The sequence below is a fragment of the Gymnoscopelus microlampas genome (genome assembly GCF_963454915.1).
Source record: "Gymnoscopelus microlampas genome assembly, chromosome: 8".
In the NCBI taxonomy this organism is placed as follows: domain Eukaryota; kingdom Metazoa; phylum Chordata; class Actinopteri; order Myctophiformes; family Myctophidae; genus Gymnoscopelus; species Gymnoscopelus microlampas.
Window position 1 is genome coordinate 1862501 of NC_139945.1, and position 26300 is coordinate 1888800.

The window sequence follows — 26300 nt, forward strand, 5'->3', positions numbered from 1 at the left end:
TCCATGTAGCTCGACAAAACTACATCAGCACTTTTTTCATTGGTATGAAAAAGACACAACACATGTGTTCAGAGTACACTTTTCTCTTCAGTAAGCAACAAGCAGGTGTGCTCTCTGCTCCGTGGCATACACACAGAGCCCGCAAACAGCAGCTCGATAGCTTTTCTCAATAATTGTTAGGGTGAGTTAAGTTAAGAACTGGTGCTTCTGTCAAATAAGGATTTTACACCACTCCTTTCTTGATTACTAGGCCACTTCAGCAAACACCAGCCTGGTTCTGCAGCTTAATGGCTGCCATATTCCCAGCTTGTTTCCTTCAGTTATAGTGCCACTGTTATCATGAATGCTATTAATTCTGCTAAAAATGATGGCTGCTCTTGTTGTTACTTCTGCTTCAGCTAATGCTACTTCCATTGTAACTATGAGCTAATGTTACTGCTGCTAACTTGACAACTATGCGTGTTAACTGCTGCTACCATGACGTTACTGTGTTGCTACTACAGCTTCAGCTAGCTACTTTCACTCAGTCTGCTGCTACGATGAATGTAATCATTACATCTATGCTACTTAATTTCAAATGCTGCTCCTGAGGTTAATTATAATGAGTAAGAAAATGATAACTGCATAGCTACTACAGCTTCAGATAATGCTACTTTTACTCAGTCTGCTGTTTAATGACTAAACATTACAACTATTCTACTTGACTTCAACTGCTGATACCACAAGGTTAGTCATGAGCCTGCTTATGCTGACTGCTTGCTACTACAGTTTGAGCTAATGGTACAACTGCTGCAAACAGAGGTTAGCCTTGAGTATGCTAAAACCATCGACTTGCTAATACAGTTTCAGCTAATGCTACAACTGCTGTAAACATGAGGTCAGCATTGAGGATGCTAACACTGTCGACTTGCTACTACAGTTTCAGCTAATGCTACAACTGCTGTAAACATGAGGCTAGTATGCTAACACTGTTGACTGCATTGCTACTGCAGCCTCAGCTATTGCTAAAACTGCTGCAAACTTGAGGTTAGTCACAAGCCTGCTAATACTGCCGGCTGCTTTGCAACTACAGCTAAAGCTACTTTAATTGCTACTATCGTAATTGATCGTTATTATGCTAATGCTATGCTTCAACTGCTACCACCATGACTGCTAATAATGGCAGCTAATGCTACTTCTACTCCAGCTACTGCTAACATGACTGCTAATCATTACAGCTAATGCTACTTTTACTCAGCATGTCTCCATGACTGCCAGACATTACAGCTATATGCTACTTCAACTGGCCAATGTTACAACTGCGGCTACCATGAGGATAGTCATGAGTCTGTTAACACGTGCATACTACTGCATTCATGTCATCATCTGTATTTATCAATAAATATCATTGCATTCATCTTATGGTGTGAAGTCTCTTAAGTTGAAATACAAAAAAGCAACCGCAAATCAATCGCTAAATGGATGCTATTGGTTGGGTAGCTTGTCAATCAAGAGCAGGGGCAGGAAATTAATCCTATTGTGTAGCTTGTCAATCAAATCATCCCGCCCCTCCTAGCGCATAACCTACTTCATCGTCAATTTTAAAATAAATGGGACAATAATTTACCTAAACGCATATCATGGTGATTAAAAGGAGACTTTAAACTAGCGACTGGAAGCATATAGTATTTATGACAATGTTTATTAAGGTTAGTTAAGTCAAGACTAAAGTTCATCAAAAACCCACCCAATTGAATGGAGATAATTTATTTCTGACACCAGCAGGGGTAAAACAGCAAAACTACAGGCCATTCATATGAACTGTCACTTCCTATATAGACTCAATGTCAAAGCAGGATGCTGGGCCCTTGGTGTAAAGAGGGAAGTGGAAAGCCTCAATAACATATCTGACCTTTGACCTTAGCAAATTAGCAAACCTAAAGCCCTCTCAGAGGAAAACGAGGAACAAAGATAACCCTGACAATTGGTACGATAATGACTGTAACAAGAATTCATTGGATAACATATCCAACGTGAATGTGTTTGTGAAATATATCAATATATCAACCAATAACTCATACCAAATATCAACAACGTTTTAGAAACAGGGACAAACTGCAACCACCAGTCTTTACAAGCACCTTCACAGGAAAACAAGGGCAATTTCGCTTACAATAAGCAGACATGGCAACCAATCATGACGCGTTGCAGAGCCTTTTTTTTTTACCAAACACGCCCCCTTTATTTATATATATATATATATATATATATATATATATATATATATATATATATATATATATGTATATGTATATATATATATATATATATACATATATATATATATATATATATATATATATATATATATATATGTATATGTATATGTATATGTATATATATATATATATATATATATATATATATATATATATATATATATATATATATATATATATATATATATATATATATGAACAGAAGTGCACGCCCACAATTCAGTCTAATCACATCCCACAAATGGACAGGGAGTCTTAGAGAGTGTTACACACACTCTCAAAGACCTAAGGACTAGACCAGGGTTCTTCAACAGGGGGTCCGGGACCCCTAGGGGGTCCTCAGAGTTACTACAGGGGGGCCGCCAAATCTTTGAGTGATTGGATGAATTTTTTTAACCACTTGAACCCTATTATCCATATTCTGAAGAGAACTTAAGCCACAAATAGCAGATCTACAAGCTCACAACGCCTCGCGCTGCGAGGCGTTGTGAGCTTGTAGATTTGCTAATTTTGGCAAAGAGGTTTGGTGTTGGTCCATGAAATCTATGAAAATACAATTTTATACAGTATGTAGCAGATCTACAAGCTCACAACGCATAGCAGTGAGCTTGTAGATCTGCTATTTGTTCTCTTCAGAATATGGATAATAGGGTTCAAGTGGTTAAAACAATTCATCCAATGACTTAAAGAGTTGGCGGCCCCCCTGTAGTAACTCTGAGGACCCCCTAGGGGTCCCGGACCCCCTGTTGAAGAACCCAGGATGAGCTACCCATCCAAAATGGAGACAAACTCTCCAAACTCTCTGCCCCAATAGAGAACAACTAAGAGCAAAGCCAAATACATAAGAAACTAAAACACTTACAGTCAATCACCTGACTCCACTCCATTACACTCGCCCCCCCCACAACCCCCCCCCCAGCCCGCCACACACACACACACACACACACACACACACACACACACACACACACACACACACACACACACACACACACACACACACACACACACACACACACACACACACACACACACACACACACACACACACAGACAGACAGACAGACAGACAGACAGACAGACAGACAGACAGACAGACAGACACACACACACACAGCGGACAGCCCCGCCTCCAACACCAACCGAGAACTAGCAGCAGCACAAGACAACACACTCCACCCCCCACCCCCCCCCCCCCCCCCCACACACACACACACACACACACACACACACACACACACACACACACACAATTCAATTTCAATTCAATTCAATGGGCTTTATTGGCATGAGAAAACATACGTTTACATTGCCAAAGCAGATAGCACAATACAACAATAAAAAACACACACACACACACACACACACACACACACACACACACACACACACACACACACACACACACACACACACACACACACACACACACACACACACACACAACATGAAGCATTGAATTCAAGGAGTTATTGGGGGGGTTTCATCACATTCCTAAGACAATAATCTGATGACCTGCAGAAAGATGCTAAACGTATCCGGTAGGAGACTCAAAAGAGCCTCTTTGAGTCTCCCACCGGATACATTATAGGAGAAATACACCCGCTCATCAAATTATCGTCTCGGGAATGCGGCGTCAAAAACAAAAACAAACATCTCCATGAATTCAAGGCTTCATGGGGTGATAATATAATGTAATTGATAGAAAATAAGTCTTTTTTTTTGGGTGAGCTAACATCGTCCTTAGTTCTGTGACTTTTCCCCAGCATTTGGACCGTTATTGCCGCTCACACTATAATGTAGTAAACAATCTACACTATACACGAATCCACGGAGCGCTGCCCTGCGCACAGCCATTGCTGTGGTGTCAACGCTCCGCTGACGCGACACCGCAGCAATGGCCAGCTACAGGCAGCTACAGGCAGCTACAGGCAGCGCGTCTGTGGATTCGTCTATAGACAATCTGTATTCACCTCTATTAGTGTCAATGTATAGTCCATACAGCTACTGTCCACAGTCCACTACTAGCAAGGATTTGGACAAACAAATCATTACAATGGCTACTGTATGTATCACACACATACAGCATGTGTGGAAGTCCTCTGGCTTTTTAAAACACGTGTCTCTCTGTATGTATTGGACAGCTAGAACGCTGCAATGAAGCAGCAATGAACAGTGGTGTAAAGTACATTTACTCAAGTGCTGTACTTAAGTACAAATTTGAGGTACCTTTACTTTACTGGAGTATTTCTAATTGTCTACACTTTTACTTCTACTCCACAATATTGTACTTTTAATCCACTACAATTATTTGAAAACTTTAGTTACTAGTTACTTTGCAGATATGAATTATTATATTATAAAACATATATTAACCACTTCAGCCCTATTTTATACACGGGCTATTTGAAAATAGCCGATCTACAAGCTCTTGTGAGCTTGTAGATCTGCTATTTTCAAACATTTTTGTACTTTCACTTTTAGTACTTTAAGTACATTTTGATAACAATACTTTTGTACTTTTAATCAAGTACATTTTGTTATTCCTTGTAACAGAGTACTTCTACATTGCAGTATTGATACTTTTACTTAAAGGGCAAGACCACTTTGGTAGAGGTTTGGGTTGTGTAGTTACCTTGCCATGATGTAACTCCAAAGGTGGACAAGAAATAAAAAATAATTGCTCCATTGATTAGAATTTGATAAATCAAAATATGCTCCTCATTGTCTTACATTGTACGGTAAAACAGCTCTCAAAGTCACTCTTTTAGCACATAAACGAACGCAAACAACGTTGATTCAGACAATATAGAACATCACCAAACCCAGTACTGTTTTTTTTTTTTAATAAAAATGTCAGCTTCCTGTTGATTTTGTCATTTTTAATAAGTAGAAAACCTAGATCTTCAAATAGTAAAATCAACAGGAAGTTGACATTTTTATTAAAAAAACAAACAGTACTGGGTTTGGTGATGTTCTATATTGTCTGAATCAGCTATGTTTGGGTTCATTTATGTGCTAAAAGAGTGACTTTGAGAGCTGTTTTACCGTACAATGTAAGTCAATGAGGAGCATATTTTAAATTATCAATTTCTAATCAATGGAGCAATCATTTTTGATTTCTTGCCCACCTTTGGGGTTACATCATGGCAAGGTAACTACACAACCCAAACCTCTACCAAAGTGGTCTTGCCCTTTAAGTAAAAACATTTGAGTGCTTTTTCCACCACTGGCAATGAATCCCAAAAAGTAATGAGCCATTAGGTGTCTCCACATCTTACCTGTGCTGTGTGTGGGTGCAGTCTGAAGAGGAACTGTCTCAGCTATGGTCCCGTATGATCCACAATGAATGATCCACACGAGACAACCTGACGTCTTTATGCTGTGGCTCTCACAGGACTGGACACAGCACTTGTCTGTCAATGAAACACAACAAGACCCATTCTCAGTTGAGATTGTGACTGGCTTTTAACAACGGTGAGGTGTGGCCAGAATGGCCACAGCAACCAGGTATGCATGAACAGACATAACCTGTTTGTGTGGGTGGGTGGGTGGGTGTGTGTGTGTGTGTGTGCGTGTGCGTGTGCGTGTGCGTGTGCGTGTGCGTGTGCGCGCGTGCGTGCGTGCGTGCGCGCGCGTGTGTGTGTGTGTGTGTGTGTGTGTGTGTGTGTGTGTGTGTGTGTGTGTGTGAGACACTATACCTGTATCTCAATTGGAAATAAATAAATCAATTGATTCTGGTACCTCTCGGAGGTGCCTACTAGTAACACACAATAAATCTGGGAAATATACCTTCTGGAAGGGTTTGATGAATTTGATGATGAACATTAATCAACTATAGAAATATAGGACATTTTATAGAAACGCCTATACTGTCTGTCTGTCTGTCTGTCTGTCTATCTGACAGTCTACAGTATGAGAGAAACAGAGAAACAGACAGACGGACAGACAGACAGACAGACAGACAGACAGACAGACAGACAGACAGACAGACAGACAGACAGACAGACAGAGAGACAGAGAGACAGAGAGAGACAGAGAGCATGAATCTATTGAAAAGTTCGCGACTGAGCTAAATCTGCTGATGAAATGGTCAGAGACCGCATTGTATTTGCAACTAATTCACCACATGGCCGTGAGAAACTACTCAATCATGGAGCAGATCTCACACTGGAGAAAGCCACAGACATTACAAGGTCCCATGAGCTACCTAAGCAGCAGCTGAAGGCTATGGGAAGCACCAGAGGAGATCATGATACTGTAAATGCTGTGAGCAGAAAGCCATGCAGGCAGGAGAGACAGCAGAAAGCTGCAAGGCCAAAAGAATATGATTCTACACAGAAAACCTGTAGCTACTGTGCAGGGCAACACAGCAATAAGGATGTCTGTCCAGCTAAAGGAAAGCAGTGCATGAAATGCAAAAAGTGTAATCATTTCGCCAGAGCATGCAAATCCAAGCCCCCAGCACAGTCTGGTTTTCACCGTAAAACAGTACACACTGTCAGAGAGAACACAGATGCATATGAAGAGGACGATGAAGAGGAGTCAGGCCTCTACATAGACAGCATCACTATTGAAAATGAAGGGAAAGGCAGTGAGAAAGCTTATGCAGATGTCGAGCTTGGCTCTCCCCCCAAAAAGGTCAGATTCAAGGTGGACACCGGCGCACAGGCCAACACCATTCCAGTCAGCATCTTCCAGACACTGTTCAAAGACGTGGCGCTGAAACCAGTTACACGCAAGCTCACAGACTATGGAGGACATGCACTGACTATTGATGGAAAATGTACGTTAAAGTGCAGACACAAAAACAGTACACTTCTGCTAGACTTCCATGGAAAATGTACGCGTTAACTACATATGTGTCATCTCACTGTCAACCTGACATGTTTTATCCATAAGTCAGGGCCGTGTTGTTGGAGCTGATATCAGGGTACCTGCTCTATTGTCTGTCTGCTGTGTGCTATCTATCTGTGTGTGTGTGTGTGTGTGTGTGTGTGTGTGTGTGTGTGTGTGTGTGTGTGTGTGTGTGTGTGTGTGTGTGTGTGTGTGTGTGTGTGTGTGTGTGTGTGTGTGTGTGTGTGTGTGTGTGTGTGTGCGTGCTCTATTGTCTGTCTGCTGCGTGCTACTGCTATCTATCTCTGTATGACCGGGATATGTCATGCATTATTTGTCACTAGTTCACTTTATCAACTGTCATCCTATCACAGATAAACCTGGCACATGTTCCTATGATATCAAAGGAATGACTTGTTTATGGAAACCGAGAGTTTACACAAGGACACAATAAGATGATCAACAACTTATTATTATGACAGCCAGACGCCTGTACACCTCATCAAACTCCATCTGACGTCTGAGGGTCCTATAGCCAATCATTAGGATACACCTTATGTCTAATGTCCGGACGTCCAACTGTGTATGAATACTATGCCTGTTATTTTAACATCAGTGTGATTTGTGTAAACTTGTACTGCCTTGTGTGAAATCTTGGGGTCTTAGAACGAAACCATCTCTTCCTCTTTCTCGGGGTCAGCCCTATTTTCAGGGTTCTTTTTTTAACCCTATCAATAATAACATCTACAAACAGTTACCTCTCTTTTGTTCCCCTTTTTCTCCACCCCCTGTGTGTGTGTGTGTGTGTGTGTGTGTGTGTGTGTGTGTGTGTGTGTGTGTGTGTGTGTGTGTGTGTGTGTGTGTGTGCGTGCGTGCGTGCGTGCGTGCGTGCGTGCGTGCGTGCGTGCGTGCGTGCGTGCGTGCGTGCGTGCGCTAAACTCTCCTCTCTCCACTAATCTTGTCACCAGTGTTAGTTTAGTTAACTAGAACAATGATGACATATTTTAGTCCACCATCTGTTTTCACAGAATGAAACATGGAATGGCTTAGTTTTAAAGATGGCGTCCAAGATAGCTATATGACAAGTAAGGGGTGCAGTACGTTAGTCCGACAGCGCATTCCTCCGACAGCGCAGCGCTCCGACGTTTCCAATACTAAACCCGAACCAAACCCGCACCCTAACCCTAACCGCACGCGGATGCCACATAGTCGGAGAAAAGGTCTGTCGGATTAACGCATGCCTCCCAGTAAGACGCGCGGTTTTCAAGATGGCGTCCAAGATAGCTATATCTATATATATCTCAATTGAAAATGAAAGAATGTTACAAAAGATTGTTCAATTAATGTTGGTGCCTCTAAGAGGTGCTTTATAACACACAATAAATCTAGGAAAAATATATGATGATGAACATTAATCAACTCTAGAAATAGGACATTTTATAGAAACGCCTACTCTGTCTGTCTGTCTGCCTGCCTGCCTGCCTGCCTGCCTGCCTGTCTGTCTGTCTGTGTCTGTCTGCCTGTCTGTCTATAGTGTGAGAGAAACAGAGAGAGACAGACAGTATTGGCCCCTGGGGGACAGAGTTGAATGAAGTATGAAGCGTTTAAGTGGCTCAAGTCAGGGGGGGGGGGGGGGTTGGGCTATGCTACTACATGACCGTGTGCAGTCGACTATTTTTAAATGGGCAAACTTTAAAAAAGGCTGAAGTGGTTGATGTATGTTTTGTAATAATAATAATAAAATCTACAAAGTAACTAAAGTTTTCCAATAAATCAAAATCACAACTAAATAACTGTATAAATTATCAGTTTAAAAGTCTCCTGCCTGCCTGCTAGCACTCTGTGTGTGTGTGTGTGTGTGTGTGTGTGTGTGTGTGTGCGTGCGTGTGCGTGCGTGCGTGCGTGCGTGCGTGTGCGTGTGCGCCTGACTGACTGACTGACTGACTGACTGACAGACAACGTGTTTAGAACAATATAGTAAATGTTCCAACCACAAACGCATCAATGTTGATGTAACTGACATGTATTTAGAGCAGGGGTAACCAACCAGTCGATTATTACGATCTACTGGCAGATCATCAAAGCCTTTTAAGTCGATCACAGGGTGGGCCGGGTGGCAGACGGGCAGCCATCCACAATGAATACACAGAAATATTACTGAATGTTTAGCAGACGTACACAAACAGCACAATCCAATCGGTAAAACACCGTCGTGTGGGGAGACGTAGAGCAGCCGCGTCCCTCTCGTAACACATTGTTTGAATGGAGGAGTAGAGAGCTTCTCTCTCAGTAGAGAGCGCAGCTGACATTCCTCCCCTCACCCCCCCCCCCTCTCTCCCACAGTCCGCGTCTCAACTCAAACAAGTAGGCTACATAGGAAGGAAGGAAGGAATACTAACTTTTTAACCAAGCTTTGCTGTTGTCATCTTGAATTAACCAAACTAGAAATCCATGTCAGAGGGTGTAACATGAGTAGGTTAACCAGGCTAGTTAAGAGCCATATATGCGCAGTGCAAGATAATTAACACCAGCTGTAAACGCTTCTTTCTTTGATTGTGTGTGTGTGTGTGTGTGTGTGTGTGTGTGTGTGTGTGTGTGTGTGTGTGTGTGTGTGTGTGTGTGTGTGTGTGTGTGTGTGTGTGTGTGTGTGCACGCACACATGTCTTGCTAAAATGAAACTGAGAGTGACTTGGAAGGAAGGAATGGCAGCTGGCAGGCCTAATATTATTAATGTATTTTGGCTATGTGCCATAATGTAACTGCAGATATTATATTGCCTTTTGTTAGGCTATTCCATATTTGTTTTAACTTTTGTAATTAATGTCTTTAATTTACAATAATTCAACTGTATGGCATGCTAATATTTTGAGAGATATTGTCTTGTATTACTACACAATAGTAAATAAATAATTCTACAGAATAAATAAATATTTGTTCTAAATAACTGATCTCAATATGGACCCATAGTGATTATACGTTTTGCCGTAAGCATGTAGCTCTGAAACAGAGGCACAGCCATGATGACAGCAATGGAACAAAGAAATGTTTAAAAAATAATCAAAAAAAGTATAGTCGCTTCTTTTGGGTTGCGTATTCCTCTCACAAAATGTGGCAACACTGATCATATGGCTTTGAAGATGAGCAGATCTACAAGCTCTCAACATGTCATGCTGCAAAGCGTTGTGGGCTTGTAGATCGGCTATTTTGATTAAAATGAAACATAGTGAAAAAAACACTAATAGTCTTTTTTTTTTTTTTAATCCTGTGACATCGAACAAAGCTTCGAAGCTCCAAACTACTTTGGTCAGCTCTTAATATGTTATTAAATGGCCCTACTCTCTAAATAAGAAAATATATATAAAAGAAACACTTAACAGCCACATTATAGTGTTTTTATTTTCTTTTTTGTGCTGTATGTTAAACAACCAATCAAACTAATGGTTCTATGATTAAATGTATTCCATCTCATCCATATGAGCTATTTTTTACACGGACAACTTTAGTTGACTTTAGTGCCCGGACAAGTGAATGGGAAATTGACTTCAAAAAGCTAATCTTGAGAAGGTCTCACAAAACCTCACAGACAAAACTGCTTTTCATCCCAAACCATTTTGTGCCCAATTGAACAAACTGAAATCTGAATTTGACCGTAGATTTTTCGAGGTACAAGGCATGAATGAGCCAAGTAGCTGCTTTTGTATCAAACCTTTTCCTCAGTATTGACATTGAACAGCTGTCAGTTAAAATGCCTTTGTCATGTCCTTTGTGTTTTGTTTTATATAAAAAAAAAAAAATTGTACAAATTTGTATTTTTGTCCTAATATTTACATTTCTAATCGTTTTTCTTAATATTTAGGCATTGATTATATAACTACCAGTGTTTATTCTTGTTTAAACTACTATGTGTCTTTAGTGTTCTTTTTTTAAACATATTTTAGTGGTAGATCATGGCTTACCAGTTGAAATAAAATGTGCTCTTGGGCTTGAAAAGGTTGGTAACCCCTGATTTAGAGAGAGTCAGTACTGTGAGTAGTAGCTGCATGCGTACAGGGACATGGGGGGGGGGGGGGAATACAGCCCGCCTCCCACTACAAACTGTGTCAGACAACAACACACACACACACACACACACACACACACACACACACACACACACACACACACACACACACACACAGTCTCTCTTTGAGTACAGTGAGAAAGCTCTGCTGTTTGTTGACATTCTAACCAGGCTGCATGTCTAATTTGCATACTTAAGCCTAGAACACTAACCATGAAAATAGTCACACTAACACTAACCATGGTTATATTTTACCCGATATAATGAACTCCATAAAACCTATTTCTCATCAAAATATATTAAAGTACAACAATACATGGCAAATTGATCTACTCCTCTTTGATACTGTATTTCAACATGACATTTCACAAAACAAAGATATCATGGGGGAACCCTATAAAAAAAGCAGCAAAATCAGTGAAAAATGTGGATATCGTAAAATAAATATTCCTTTAGAGCTGGGAACGTTTCCTTTGGTCCACCCATTCCTGAGACACATGAGTCTCGTCCAGTGAAGTTACAGTGTAATTACATCAGCTGACCATTGTGGGAGTATGGGATTTGTTTGACCCTCTATCACTAACCATGGGTGAGATTCACCCTGCAGCCCTCAAGCCCTCTGTGACCAGTGTTGCCAGATCTGGCAAGAGAAACAAGCGCCAAGGTATACGAAAACAAGCCCAAACGTATGTCACATGAGCACAAAAGTTTTTTTTAACAAAACCGACACAAAACATGTTCAGATGGGAGTATGTGGCCAAATACATATTCATTTGAGAACCACTGGTTTAAACAGCGTTAGGAAGCAAGCACACAACTGCTCTACAAGCAACTTCAGACAGAGTAAGCAAGCCCAGAGTCACTTATGGTAAACAGACATGGCAACACTGTCTGTCTGTCTGTCTGTCTGTCTGTCTGTCTGTCTGTCTGTCTGTCTGTCTGTCTGTCTGTCTGTCTGTCTGTCTGTCTGTCTGTCTGTCTGTCTGCCTGCCTGCCTGCCTGCCTGCCTGCCTGCCTGCCTGCCTGGCTGTCTATAGTGTGAGAGAAACAGAGAGAGACAGACAGTATTGGCCCCTGGGGGACAGAGGTGGATGAATTATGAAGTGTTTAAGTGGCTCAAGTGAGTCAAGCCAAGGCCTGTGTGTGTGTGTGTGTGTGTGTGTGTGTGTGTGTGTGTGTGTGTGTGTGTGTGTGTGTGTGTGTGTGTGTGTGTGTGTGTGTGTGTGTGTGTGTGTGTGTGTGTTTGTGTGTGTTTGTGTGTGTGGGGGGGGGGGGGGTGGGGGTGGGGGGGGGGCGGGTGCAGTCGACTATATTTAAATGGACAAACTTTAAATAAGGCTGAAGTGGTTGATGTATGTTTTGTAATAATAATAAAATCTACAAAGTAACTAAAGTTTTCAAATAAATTAAAATCAAAACTAAATAACTGTATAAATTATCAGTTTAAAAGTCTCCTGCCTGCCTGCTAACAGGGACATGGGGGGGGGGGCATACACTACAAACTGTGTCAGACAGCACGCACGCACGCACGCACGCACGCACGCACGCACGCACGCACGCACGCACGCACGCACACACACACACACACACACACACACACACACACACACACACAGTCTCTCTTTGAGTACAGTGAGAAAGCTCTGTTGTTTGTTGACATTCTAACCAGGCTGCATGTCTAATTTGCATATTTAAGCCTAGAACACTAACTATGAAAATAGTCACACTAACACTAACCATGGTTATAATGAACTCCATAAAACCTATTTCTCATCAAAATATATTAAAGTACAACAATACATGGTAAATTGATGTACTCCTCTTTGATATTTCAACATGACATTTCACAAAACAAAGATATCATGGGGGAACCCTATAAAAAAGCAGCAAAATCAGTGAAAATGTGAATAATACTAATGTGAATTAGTTTGACCCTCTATCACTAACCATGGATTCACTCTGAAGCCTTCAAGCCCTCTGTGACCAGTGTTGCCAGATCTGGCAAGAGAAACAAGCGCCAAGGTATACGAAAACAAGCCCAAACATATGTCACATGAGCACAAAACAGTTTTTTAAACAAAACTGACACAAAACATGTTCAGATGGGAGTATGTGGCCAAATACATATTCATTTGAGAACCACTGGTTTAAACAGCGATAGGAAGCAAGCACACAACTGCTCTACAAGCAACTTCACAGGTCGCATGCACGACCGGGTGCTGTCGGCTATTTTTAAATGACCAAACTTTAAATAGGGCTGAAGTGGTTGATGTATGTTTTGTAATAATAATAATTTTGCGTGTGTGTGTGTGTGTGTGTGTGTGTGTGTGTGTGTGTGTGTGTGTGTGTGTGTGTGTGTGTGTGTGTGTGTGTGTGTGTTTTGAAATGTCTCATATCCTCTCTTCCTCCCACCCCCTCTCCTCTATTCCCCTTTTTTATGCACGCACGCACGCACGCACGCACGTACGCACGCACGCACGCACGCACGCACGCACGCACACACACACACACACACACACACACACACACACACACACACACACACACACACACACACACACACACACACACACACACACACACACACACACACACACACTTGTTTATGTCCGCATAAACAGAAGTAAAAGAATGCCTTGTACAAAGCACATAAAGCCTGCCAGTGCAGTCAGATAATGGTAAAACAGCCAGTTACAAAGTGCATATAAGGCAGAACATTGTTACATACAATAATGTTGGCACACTTGTCAAACACAGCAGACAACAATCACGGATAAAGGAAACAACGCCTCCTCCACATTGAGAGGCTTCCTATAACAGCTGATATTGAGCAGTACCTTGATAACTGTTTGGCCCTCCTGTTGGAGAGGCCGGTCATTTGAAGGCCCCTCACAACCAACTTGAGCCCTTGGCTACCAAAGATTAAAAAAAAACAAAAGTATACATCTTGCTAGCTAGCCTAGCCTAGCTGTGTGACTGACTGGCTGGCTGGCTGAGTGACTGACTGACTGACTGACTGAGTGACTGACTGACTGACTGACTGACTGACTGACTGACTGACTGACTGACTGACTGGCTGACTGACTGACTGACTGACTGACTGACTGACTGACTGACTGACTGACTGACTGGCTGACTGACTGACTGACTGACTGACTGACTGACTGACTGACTGACTGACTGACTGACTGACTGACTGACTGACTGACTGACTGACTGACTGACTGACTGACTGACTGGCTGACTGACTGACTGACTGACTGACTGGCTGACTGACTGACTGACTGACTGACTGACTGACTGACTGACTGACTGACTGACTGAGTGACTGAGCCTTGTACACGACCCAGGCTGAATATAAATATGACTCCAGTTCTTAATGTATTGAAGTCTTACCTGTTGTCGTGCTTTGGTCTCAAAGGATGTCTGCAGTGTCTCAGTGCAGGACGTATGAATGTATTGACGTCCTAACCTGTGTTGTGTTGTGGTCTCAGTAGTGAGTCAAGAATGCAACTGAACAGTCAAAAGGTCTTTACAGCTCTGACAGGACGTGTCACAACCTGCATGTCCATATAAGGCATACAAACATGGGCCACATGCGGCCCGCAGGTTAATATCAGAATAGTGATATATTATTGATTTCAGCTGTTTACAATTCCAAACATGCAAACATGACCCGCTTTAATTACTTCAGTCTATATTAGTGGCTTAATAACACTTTTCAGGATTCCAATTAAAAAATAGCAAAAAATAATTCAGGATTCAATTTTTTTTTTTTGTAAAAATAGCCGATCGTGTAGATTGGCTATTTTTGCTAATTGTGTGCGTGCGTGCTGGCGTGCGTGTCTGTGTGTGTGTGTGTGTGTGTGTGTGTGTGTGTGTGTGTGTGTGTGTGTGTGTGTGTGTGTGTGTGTGTGTGTGTGTGTGTGTGTGTGTGTGTGTGTGTGTGTGTGTGTGTGTGTGTGTGTAAGAGGATTATGTGTGTGAAACACACATATCCTCTCCTCCTCCCACCCCCTCTCTTCTGTTCCCCCTTTTCTCCACCCCTCCGTGTGTGTGTGTGTGTGTGTGTGTGTGTGTGTGTGTGTGTGTGTGTGTGTGTGTGTGTGTGTGTGTGTGTGTGTGTGTGTGTGTGTGTGTGTGTGTGTGTGTGTGTGTGTGTGTGCGTGTCTTAAACTCTCCTCTCCTCTCTCCAGTAATCTTGTCACCAGTTTAAGTTTAGTTATAACTACTATGTATATCAATTGAAAATGAATGATACAACAGATTTGTTCAATTAATTCTGGTGCCTCTATGAGGTGCTTGATAACACAGAAGACATCTAGGAAAAATACCCTTTGGAAAGGCTTGTTGAATTTAATGATGAACATCAAACAACTATAGAAATATAGAACATTTTATAGAAACGCCTAGTCTGTCTGTCTGTCTGTCTGTCTGTCTGTCTGTCTGTCTCTATAAAATGTTCTATACTTCTATAGTTGATTAATGTTCATCATTAAATTCAACAAGCCTTTCCAAAAGGTATATTTCCTAGATTTATGTCTGCCTGCCTGCCTGCCTGCCTGCCTGCCTGCCTGCCTGCCTGCCTGTCTGTCTGTCTGTCTGCCTGCCTGCCTGCCTGCCTGCCTGCCTGCCTGCCTGCCTGCCTGCCTGCCTGTCTGTCTGTCTGTCTGTCTGTCTGTCTGTCTGTCTGTCTGTCTGTCTGTCCATTTGGTTCCATTTGTACACTCCCAGAGTTCAATTAACATCGATTTTACTATTTAAATTGTGGTCCCATAGATAGAAATGCCATTAAATGGGGGGTCCGTAGCCCTAATGCATGTCAAACTGGGGGTCATTGAAATTAAAATGGTCGAGAATCACTGCTAGAGCCGTAAAAAATCTTCTCTTATGGGGGTCCCTGGCATATCTTTTCAAATGGGGGTCTGCGGGCTAATAAGTCTCAATTTGGGGGTCCTTGACATGAAAAGGTTTGAGAACCACTGCTATACAGCACATCACCTGCACACACTGGCTCAGAGTATATTGACCTTCACATAGTGCAACCACCAGACTGGCAATAGCCTTATATCTGTAAGACAGTGGATAAAAGACACCTGTCCAGTACACCCTTTTACTCAACAACTCACTCAGGGCGTAAAGTGTGATTTTAGAGCGGTGTAGCCGCTCCTATAAGTGGGTTTGGGACCATCCGTAGCGAAAGTCTTTCTTTCCGTCGCGAAAATGAGTCTTTCGCTGTACTGTGATTGGCTGATTGGCTGTGACGTACTGTGATTGGCTAGCGAGACGCATGATGAAATGAATAACCTATAAATAGCACCATGCACTTAAAAAATATACTTTTTTTTTTTAAGTGAGCTTCCATCACTGTGATGACCACTAAATAACACCGCTCACTTCACACTGGGTGTGATTTTTTAATTCATTTCATTATTGGGTCCCGCAGCCCCCTTAATTCGGAGTGCGGCCCCTCACGCGTGGGTCACCGACCAACCTGGGAACTATACACCAGGCCATGGTCATGACCTTAGAGCCTGCTAGCATACCTGCAGTCTCTACTCCATAAAGCTCTTCCACCATAGAGCTATACAACATCCGCCCGGGCCTTCCCTAATAAAGCCAGAGTAAAGCTGGGGTCTGAACAGAACGGGCCTTCCCTGATAAAGCCAGAGTAAAGCTGGGGTCTGAACATAATGAAAAACCTGTTGGTTACCATCCCGTCAGACCGCTATACTTCATAGGTGCAGGCCCGACAGCGTGCATGTATCAGGGAAATTAAAAATAATAATACCTTGGGGGAGGGGGAGCAGTTAGGGGCTAGTATCCTAACCCCTAACCTGCTCAGTGACCCCTCTACACCATGCCAAGGGCCGGGAATCGAACCTGGGACCCCATGCCACTCAACGTCTGGCATGGTCTGTCGTCCGGGAGTCCAAATCGGGACATATAATCGACCGGTCAGACAGACAGAGCCCTGGAGCCCATTAGATTCCCTTTAGCAGCCCACAAAGAATGCACCTGGTCTGTTGTTACCAGAAATGACCCACACTCGGCGCAGCGCTCCGACGTTTCCAATACTAAACCCGCACCCTAACCCTAACCGCACGCGGATGCCACATAGTCGGAGAAAAGGTCTGTCGGATTAACGCATGCCTCCCACTCATCCCTAGGTCTTAGACTTTGACTTAGACTCAGAGAAAAGAAAATAACCTCTAATGTTCTCTGTCTGAGACATAACTAAGTACATAATAGCCATTTAAAAGCACATGAGATCAACAAAAACAATAACATTAATACAAATATTCTGTAACAGCAAACATGATATGGTTTCCTCATATTCTTGGTCCTAGTATAGTGGGTGCCAAAAATCCTGAAGGGGGTGTAAACAAGTGTCATTTGGTAGCGGCGGACATCTTTGAAGGGGTACTGTATAAAACAGGTTTACTTAACATTGTGCCCCACATGTATGTCTCCAGCTACTCCAGCTACAGCTCACAACGTGTCGCGATGCGACGCGTTGTGAGCTTGTAGATCTGCTATTTTCTAGAACTTGTAGGCCTAGGGCTAAAGTGGTTGACGTATGTTTTATAATGTAATAATTGATATCTGCAAAGTAACTAGTAACTAAAGATTGCTAATAATTGTAGTGGAGTAAAAGTACAATATTTGCCTCTGACAATATTTGGAAACTGAAGTGGCCCCGCGGGACGAAAAAAGGTCAAAAACTAAACGCTACGGAATGCTCCTCCACAGGTCTTGAGAGCTGCAGCCTCAGTGCAATTTTTTTTAAGAACCACTTAAAAACACTGATGTTTAAACAAGCATGTGTGGAATGTCTTAGGCCTCGTAGGCCTACACACGGTTAAAACAAGTGACGCATGCTTCACGCATGCTTCATGGGGGGGAGGTGAAGCCGTTTCAATTCATTCCCTATGGAAGTCACGTGGTTTTGATGCGCTGACTTGTAGCATGTAGCATGTAGCATGCACACACATACTTGAGTTACATGTACTTAGTTACTTTACACCACTGCAATTACTATTTGACAATTTAGGCATTTAAATTTTACTTTATCCAGAGTGACATATCCTAGGATCACAGGTAAACCAAGAACATAGTACCAGTATGCTCTTCTAAACAATATACTATCAACATAACTATACGTACAATTAAACTATATGATACCAGGTAAACAATGAACCTATAGCATCTGTCTAAACAATATAGAGCACCGAAGTCTGACGTAATTTACACATCCTAGGTTTGTCTACCTCATTGGTTCTCAAAGTGGGGTCCGGGGACCCCCAGGGGTCCCTGAGGGAGTTCCAGGGGGTCCCCAGCTAAATGATAGATTAGGCACCAAATGGACTCTTATGGGTCTGTAACTCTGAGAGTGTACAAATGGAACCAAATGGACCCTTATGGGTCTGTAACTCTGAGAGTGTACAAATGGAACGGGTCCATTTGGTTCCATTTGTACACTCTCAGAGTTGAATTGACATATATTTTACAATTTAAATTGCGGTCGATAGAAATGCCATTAAATGGGGGTCCGTAGCCCTAATGCATGTCAAACTGGGGGTCCTTGAAATTAAAATGGTTGAGAATCACTGCTAGAGCCGTAAAACAAATCTTCTCTTATGGGGGTCCATGGCATATCTTTTGAAATGGTGGCCCGCGGGCTAATAAGTGTCAATTTGGGGGTCCCTGGCATGAAAAAGTTTGAGAACCACTGCCATAGACGTGTTTAATATCGCGTCAAATAAGAACTGTGTTCCAAAAATAAACAAATGACCCCGACGGTTTGACTCTTATGGATATGAAGCATCAACTGACGGGTGAGAAAACGATAATGTTACTTCCGCCGAATTAGTTACATTTTCTCCAGAAACAGACTGTATCAAATATAAGTGACTGACTATCATAAACGATACAGAACCTCCTCCCTGACAATATCGCCGAGACAGTTTGTTTATTTTTGGACCACAATTCTTATATGAGACGATTCTATGATGACCCAATGCTATTCTCCATAGAGACATTACTTTACGAACCAGGGGATGAACGAGTGACGTCAGGACCTCTGTACTCTAGTCTATACTATCAAAAATAACTATCTGTACAATTAAACTACAGGATACCAGGTGAACAATGAACCTTTGTTTGATCTAAATGACATCCATGACATCGTGGTCAAGAAAACAAACCAGAGTAACAAAAACATGGGAATGACATCTGCATGGACGCCATACTCTTTGTCAATTGCTAGCATCAAATGGAGGTTCCTTCTAGTGCCGTTTCCTGCATCTTCTTCCATCACTTCAGCCACCTGCCTCTTTGCCAATAATAGCAGATCTACAAGCTCACAACGACGCGTTGAGAGCTTGTAGATCGGCTCTTTTTTTTGGGTGATTGAATAGATATGCTGGGGTTCATGCGGAGTGGTTAATGCTATTCGTAATGATGTAATGATGTTTTCAGGTTTGTCAAGACGTGCCAATGTTTTCATAATGCATCTCTCTCTCATTTTTAAATGGCCAAAATGTTTACAGGGCTGCCTGAAGTGGTAGATGTGTGTTTTGTAATAATAATCAAAATCTACAAAGTAACTAAAGTTTTCAAATAATTGTAGTCGAGTAAAAGTATAACATTTGCCTCTGAGATGTAGAGGAGTAGAAGTAAAAGTACCGGAAATTGGAAATACTCCAGTAAAGTAAAAAATAACAAAAAGTTGTACTTAAGCACAGTACTAAATGTACTTAGTTACTTTACACCACTGGTGCTTTCTGCACCAGCGTCATTCTTCAGTACGTCCGCGTGACGTCCTGCTGATCCCACATTACAAGCTTTCTGGCAGGGCGATGACCGGCTAGTCTCATCCTCCTGACCGCTACCTTCTCTGATTCACACGGTAGCGGCCCGGTACAGACGTCTGTTGGCAACGTGTTCTTAATGTGTTCTGTCCTGTTTGATGTTCCTCTTCAAGAGCTCTCCATGCTAAAGCTATTTCCTCACTTTAAGGTGTTCTGTCCTGTTTCGTGTTCCTCTTCAAGAGCTCTCCATGCTAAAGCTATTTCCTCACTGTAAGGATCACTTGGATGGAGCAGATACCCTGGACCCATGCGTCCAGGGTATTCAAAGCCACTGGCCTCCTTTAGAGCATTGCCAGCTATTGTTGTTAGGGGGCGAATGTTCTTGGGTTCGATATTATAGGTTGCGTTAAGCATCCATAAACCTTTGTAGTCTTCCTCTTCTCCTCCTTGCCTGCCTGGCAGCTCCATCTTCAGCATCCTCCTCCGTTCGGTCCCACTGCCCTCTCCCTCTCTCTCTCACGTACATCCAGAGGAAGGGTGTCCTCGGGTGCATTTCTCCTTTCCGACATGTCGCCTTTCCGACGTTGACGAACCCTATACCTAACCCTAACCCTAACCCTAACCGCACGCGGAAGCCACTAGTCGGAGTGGTGAGATGTCGGAATGGAGAGTGAACACCGGTGTCCTCGAGCGCCACAACCCGATCTCCAAACATTTAGTATACATTGATTGCACGGAGGTGTCATTCCGTGCATACACAACTGGAAAACCCGAAAATCCGTGCATAGCCGCCTCGCCTCTCCTCCCCCCATTGTGACTAAACCATTTCGGAGGCGCGCGGTTTCAAGGGAATTGTCGGCACGTAAGGGACCACCGACTGAGCTGAAGCGAACAAGTTGCCGTCCCGAACGTTGCGACGTTCCCTTGAGCCTACTCAGCGCCGTTTGAGTTACGTACCGATAGGCACAGAATCGTACATTTTGTTGTGGGGCCTGCTCTGCTTCCGGGTTTTTCCGGGTTACAACTGGTTACGCCCACCGTGGGACTCGTCGTACATAAGCACGGATTTTCAGGGATTTCTAGGCTACTATGCACGGAATAACGTGCACTGGATCCGTGCAATGTATACTAAATTCTTGGAGATCAGGCTGAACGTCAATTTCAACCTCACAAATTCTCTGGGGTCCGAGTGCACAAAGTCAGGTAAGTGCCGGTCCCCTGTAGCGCGTCTCATGACCCACCCGCATTGTCCCCGGTAACGTACACTCACAGATAGATAGTTCTCGATTTGTTTCAGTCGCCAGAGGCAGCACAGCAGTTGTGAAGATATACAATTATACAGAGTAAGAGAAGTGACTCAAGACTCAGCAGGGTAAGAAAAAAACATTACACAAAAAAATAAATGCCATCAATAATGAACAATGAACGGTATACACCCTCTGATAAATGAGAATACGTAGAGTAACCATGAGTCCTACAACCATTGTGTGCTTCAGTGTAAATCTTCATGGCTACCGGCATGAAAGACAGATCAAGTCTATTGTAAACGGTAAATGGTGCATTTGCGTAGCGCTTTTATCCAAAGCGCTTTACTTAGATTGTGCATTACATTAACCCATTCACACACACACATTCATACACCGATGGCAGAGGAAAGCATGCAAGGCACCAACCTGCTCATCGGGGGCAATCAGGGGTTCAGCGTCTTGCTCAAGGACACTTCCACACCCGGGATCGAACTGGAAACGTTGCGGTCCCCATCCGGCCGCTCTACCGGCCACTCTACCCCCACTAAGCCACTGCCGCCCCAGTGGCTCAAGGGCGGCAGTGGCCCTGTACCTCTTCTCGGGGTAGATTCATCTATCATTACCCCTCCTGCTCAGTTGCCCCACAATCTCCATGTGGAGGGGGTGGGGAGGGGTCGGCCGTGATGGCATCCAGCCTCCTTCATCTGTTCTCACCCCGTCCACCTCCTCCACTTCAAACCCCAGCCCGTTCGGTCAATCCTCCGGGGAAACGACTGGGGTGCCTCTTAGGTGACCGATCCTCACCCCCCAGAAGCCCGTGTCTACGGCGCCCCCCCCCCCCCCCCCCCCCGTTGGTGCAGAGTCAACATCTGAATCTGTTTCATTCGTCACGTCACAGTTCTGCAGGAGTAAAGCGGTTGAAATGGTGAAATCCTTTCATGTGTGCACGCTCCATCGTTTGGTAGTAGTCTCTGAGAAGAGAGGAGGATAGAGGTAGAGTGCGAGCAAAGGGAAACAGATAAAAAACAGGTTAAAGAGCTGGTGCCATGTTTTTGCACCTTTTCTGTTTTTCATGTGTCTATGAGGTTGATAGAACTTCATCAAGCCCCCCGGTGGTGGTTTTATGGTGTTTTATGTCTTCTCTGACTACTTTGGAGTTTCTTTCTGGAGGTTGAAACCTTGAGGGTCAAACGTGCCAATAGAGAAACAGCGCTTTAGTGACACAGTAAAAACATACCCTCCCCTGGGTGGTGCTAAGGTGGTGGAGGAGGTGCTAAGGTGAGAACCAGGTATACTTAATGAACTGGAGGCGTGTCCACATACAAAAAATAATTGTAACAATTTCTGTACACTTCTTTTGAAAAAAGATCTTCCTCCTAGTATAACCATAATACCTGATGATTATGTTCTAGGGGAGGGGGGGTAAATCACTGAAAATCACGGCACCCCGTCTTCAAAGAGGACAAATACAGATATGTATATATATGTGTGTGTGTACAGATACATTTAGGTCATATGCATTTGAAAAAGAATGTAGCAGCAGTCACGATGCTTCTTCAAGGTGCCGTTTCAAAAGACCAGGGTGTGCGCAGCATAGTAAGGTTCAAATGAAACCCTCACTGCTCTTCTTTGGGGGGGATGCAGCATAGTAAGGTTCAAATGAAACCCTCACTGCTCTTCTTTGGGGGGGATGCAGCATAGTAAGGTTCAAATGAAACCCTCACTGCTCTTCTTTGGGGGGGATGCAGCATAGTAAGGTTCAAATGAAACCCTCACTCGTCTTCCTGGGGGGGGGGTGCCGAGAGGTCCGCCAGCTGCCTGAGCTGATCCTGCAGGGTCTCCCTGACCGTCCTGTTGATCTCCTCCGGCGTCGGGACCACCGCCGCCACCTCCTCGCCTTCCGCGGCGATGCCCTCGACGCCATCGGCGCCCGGTTCAGGAGCGTCGTGGTTGTCCGGGCCCTCCTGGCCTGTCGCGTCGTTCTCCATGCGCGGGAGGAGCCAAATTCAAAGCCGATTCAGGCTCCGGTTGTAGCTGGTTCGAGTCCGGTTTCGAGAATCCAAGAAGCCAAGTTTACTCGTCGCTGCTCATACGAGCAAAACGTACACGGTCGGGCGGGGCGGCGAGCGGCACAACGGCGTGGGCTCTTAGCCGACTGACACGGAATAAACAACCGAACAAAGGGCCGTAAGATCTTCAAGATCCTCTATTTATAAAAGCTTTGAGCTCGCAAAGCACCAAATCCACCTGAGTCTCTTACGACTGTCTGTCTGTCTGTCTCTCTGTAGGCGTTCACGATCACACACATAGAACGCGTAGGACGCCACGCACCTCTTATATGCCCCGCTCTACATGGACGCTTACGTCGTCACGCCGACGCCCAAATATGGTGTATGTCGGTGGTTCTCAAAGTGAGGTCCGGGGACCCCCAAGGGGTCCTTGAGGGGGGGTTCTGGGGGTCCCCATGCAGCGACATGTGTTAATGTATAATAATGTATCAAAAATCGGTTCAAGCCATTCAATCAGGGACGCTGTGTCATTTTAGATGTCTTTGGCTATTCGAAAAAAGAGCAGATCTACAAGCTCATAGCGCGGCACTCGCGGTAGATCTGCTATGTTTCGAAAAAAATCTTGAACATTTGTGCAAATCTTTGAATAGGTAGGCTATTTTTTAAAGACCTGAAGTCGATTCTCCAAATGATCTTCTAAATCCTAACAGTTTTCTGAAACACTTTAGTGGCTCTCACACTTTTTCATGTCAAGGACCCCCCACATTATAGGTATTAGGCCGCGGACCCCCCATCTCAAAATTTTAGTTCCAGGGACCCACAGAAGGAAACATTTAAAGGACAACTTTGTTTTTTTTACAACCAAGGTTTATGTTTTAGATTGTAATCAAAGTAAATAAAATATGAGTGTTAAAAATGTTTAATTTACTGCTTTCTATAGTTTTAGCAATTTCCGTGATCTTTTTTTACAGTGGGCGGGGACATTCTGTCCGGTGGCTAAACATATGTCTTTTTTTACACAATAACCAGGTGTTTTCTTTATTATTATGTACAGTAGATCTTCTAGCCCCCAATAACTCACACCTGGCCATCAAAGACCACAGGACCTTTTTTATTGTGTAAAAAAGACATATTTAGCCACCAGACAGAATGCCCCCGCTCACCGTAAAAAAATATCGTGAAAATTGCTAAAACTATAGAAAGCAGGAAATGAAAAAATATATAACACTCATCTTTTATTTATTTTAATTACAAGCTAAAATATAAACATAGGTTGTACAAAACCAAAGTTGTCCTTTAGTTACCAATGTTTGCTTAATGTATATATATTCAATAGATTCAATATATTAAAAATGTTCATGATTTTTTCAAAAATAGCAGATCTACACAAGCTCATAGCGCGGCACTTGGTGCCGCGCTATGAGCTTGTATAGATCTGCTATTTTTTTTTGAATAGCCAAAGTATAAAATAATGGTTAAAATCTAAAATGACAGATGTTTTGCCGGTCTTAATGGGTTAATAACTTTAACCCCTATATGCATCAGATATTTGAGAATAGCAGATCTGCTATTTTCTCAAAGACAAATTTAAAATATTTTTAAAACATTTTAACCAAATCTCATAAAGTGGTCCCTTTGCACAAAACATGTTCAGATGGGGGGGCTTTTTGTTCTGTGTGTGCGTGTGCGTGTGCGTGTGCGTGTGTGTGTGTGTGTGTGTGTGTGTGTGTGTGCGTGCGTGCGTGCGTGCGTGCGTGCGTGCCTGCCTGCGTGCGTGCGGAGACAGCTCGAGTGAATGTCACTGAGGTGTGCACAGTACCTTTTACAACCAAGAGGGGGTGATATGATTCCATTACGAATCTACAGCAGCATAACGTGGTGACCATTGCTCTGATCAGCCCAAATATAGGACTGGATTTAAAATGTGTTAATATAGCGTCACAGCATTTTAACCACTGTGTCCACATTATGTTATACTTTGGCTTTGGCTAATGGCAGATCTACAAGCTCATAGCGCTATGAGCTTGTAGATCTGCTATTTTTGAAAAATCGCGAGAATGTGTGCAAATCTTTGAATATATAAATATTTTGAAAGCAAACATTTTGCAAACAACAATTGTACGTTGTATGTTTCCTTTTGCTTTGCGTTTGTCACTATTTCCAGCTTACACCACGTGGCCGACGCTGTTTCTGCCCCCTCAGTGGCGTAACTCTCTAATATAGGGCTCTGCATGGACCCTCATGGCATCCCTCTGCTCACTCTGTGTCTCATCGGTGGGCTGTGGACAGTTCAGACACCCGCCCACCAGTGACATCATCGACGGGGGATTCCAAGCTAGTAGAAACTACAGCCTTTCTCCTCTTGGAGAGTTAGCATGCAGGAGTAGAAGCCATTGCATTGCATTAATACACAAGGGAACCAGGAGACCTGGTACTGCCAGACCCCTAGTGGTTGAAATCTGAATGGCCGGGCATAGAAGGGACCTCGCATGACGTGACTTCGCATGACGTGTCATGCGAAGTCACGTCATGCGAGGTCCCTTCTATGCCCATGTACGGGCGAAAGGGGGACACAAAACTGACATGCCCATGTACGGACGAAAGGGGGACAAAAAACTGACATGCCCATGTATGGACGAAAGGGTTACAAAGCCTCATGTAGGCCGACCCTCTGGGTCTGGCAATAATAATAATAACTAGAAAAAGTGCTCCTCGGAGCACAACTCTCCGCTGTTGGGAATGTTGGGAATGTTCTATCTGTATAAGTGTCCTATCCGTCCTGTCTGTATAAGTGTCCTATCCCTCCTGTCTGTATAAGTGTCCTATCCGTCCTGTCTGTGTACTGTAAGTGTCCTATCCGTCTGTGAGTGTCATATCCCTCCTGTCTATATAAGTGTCCTATCTGTCCTATCTGCCAATTATGTATCAGCCATGCAGCCATTTCGTGATGGTTCCTGTCTTACCTCACTTTGACAGTGGCAAAGACACTGTCAAAGTGATGCCATGTATTTATACAGTATTTCACCGTATTGTCACGTGTCACGTGAGGCTTGACCAATCGGTGTGTCATATTTAGA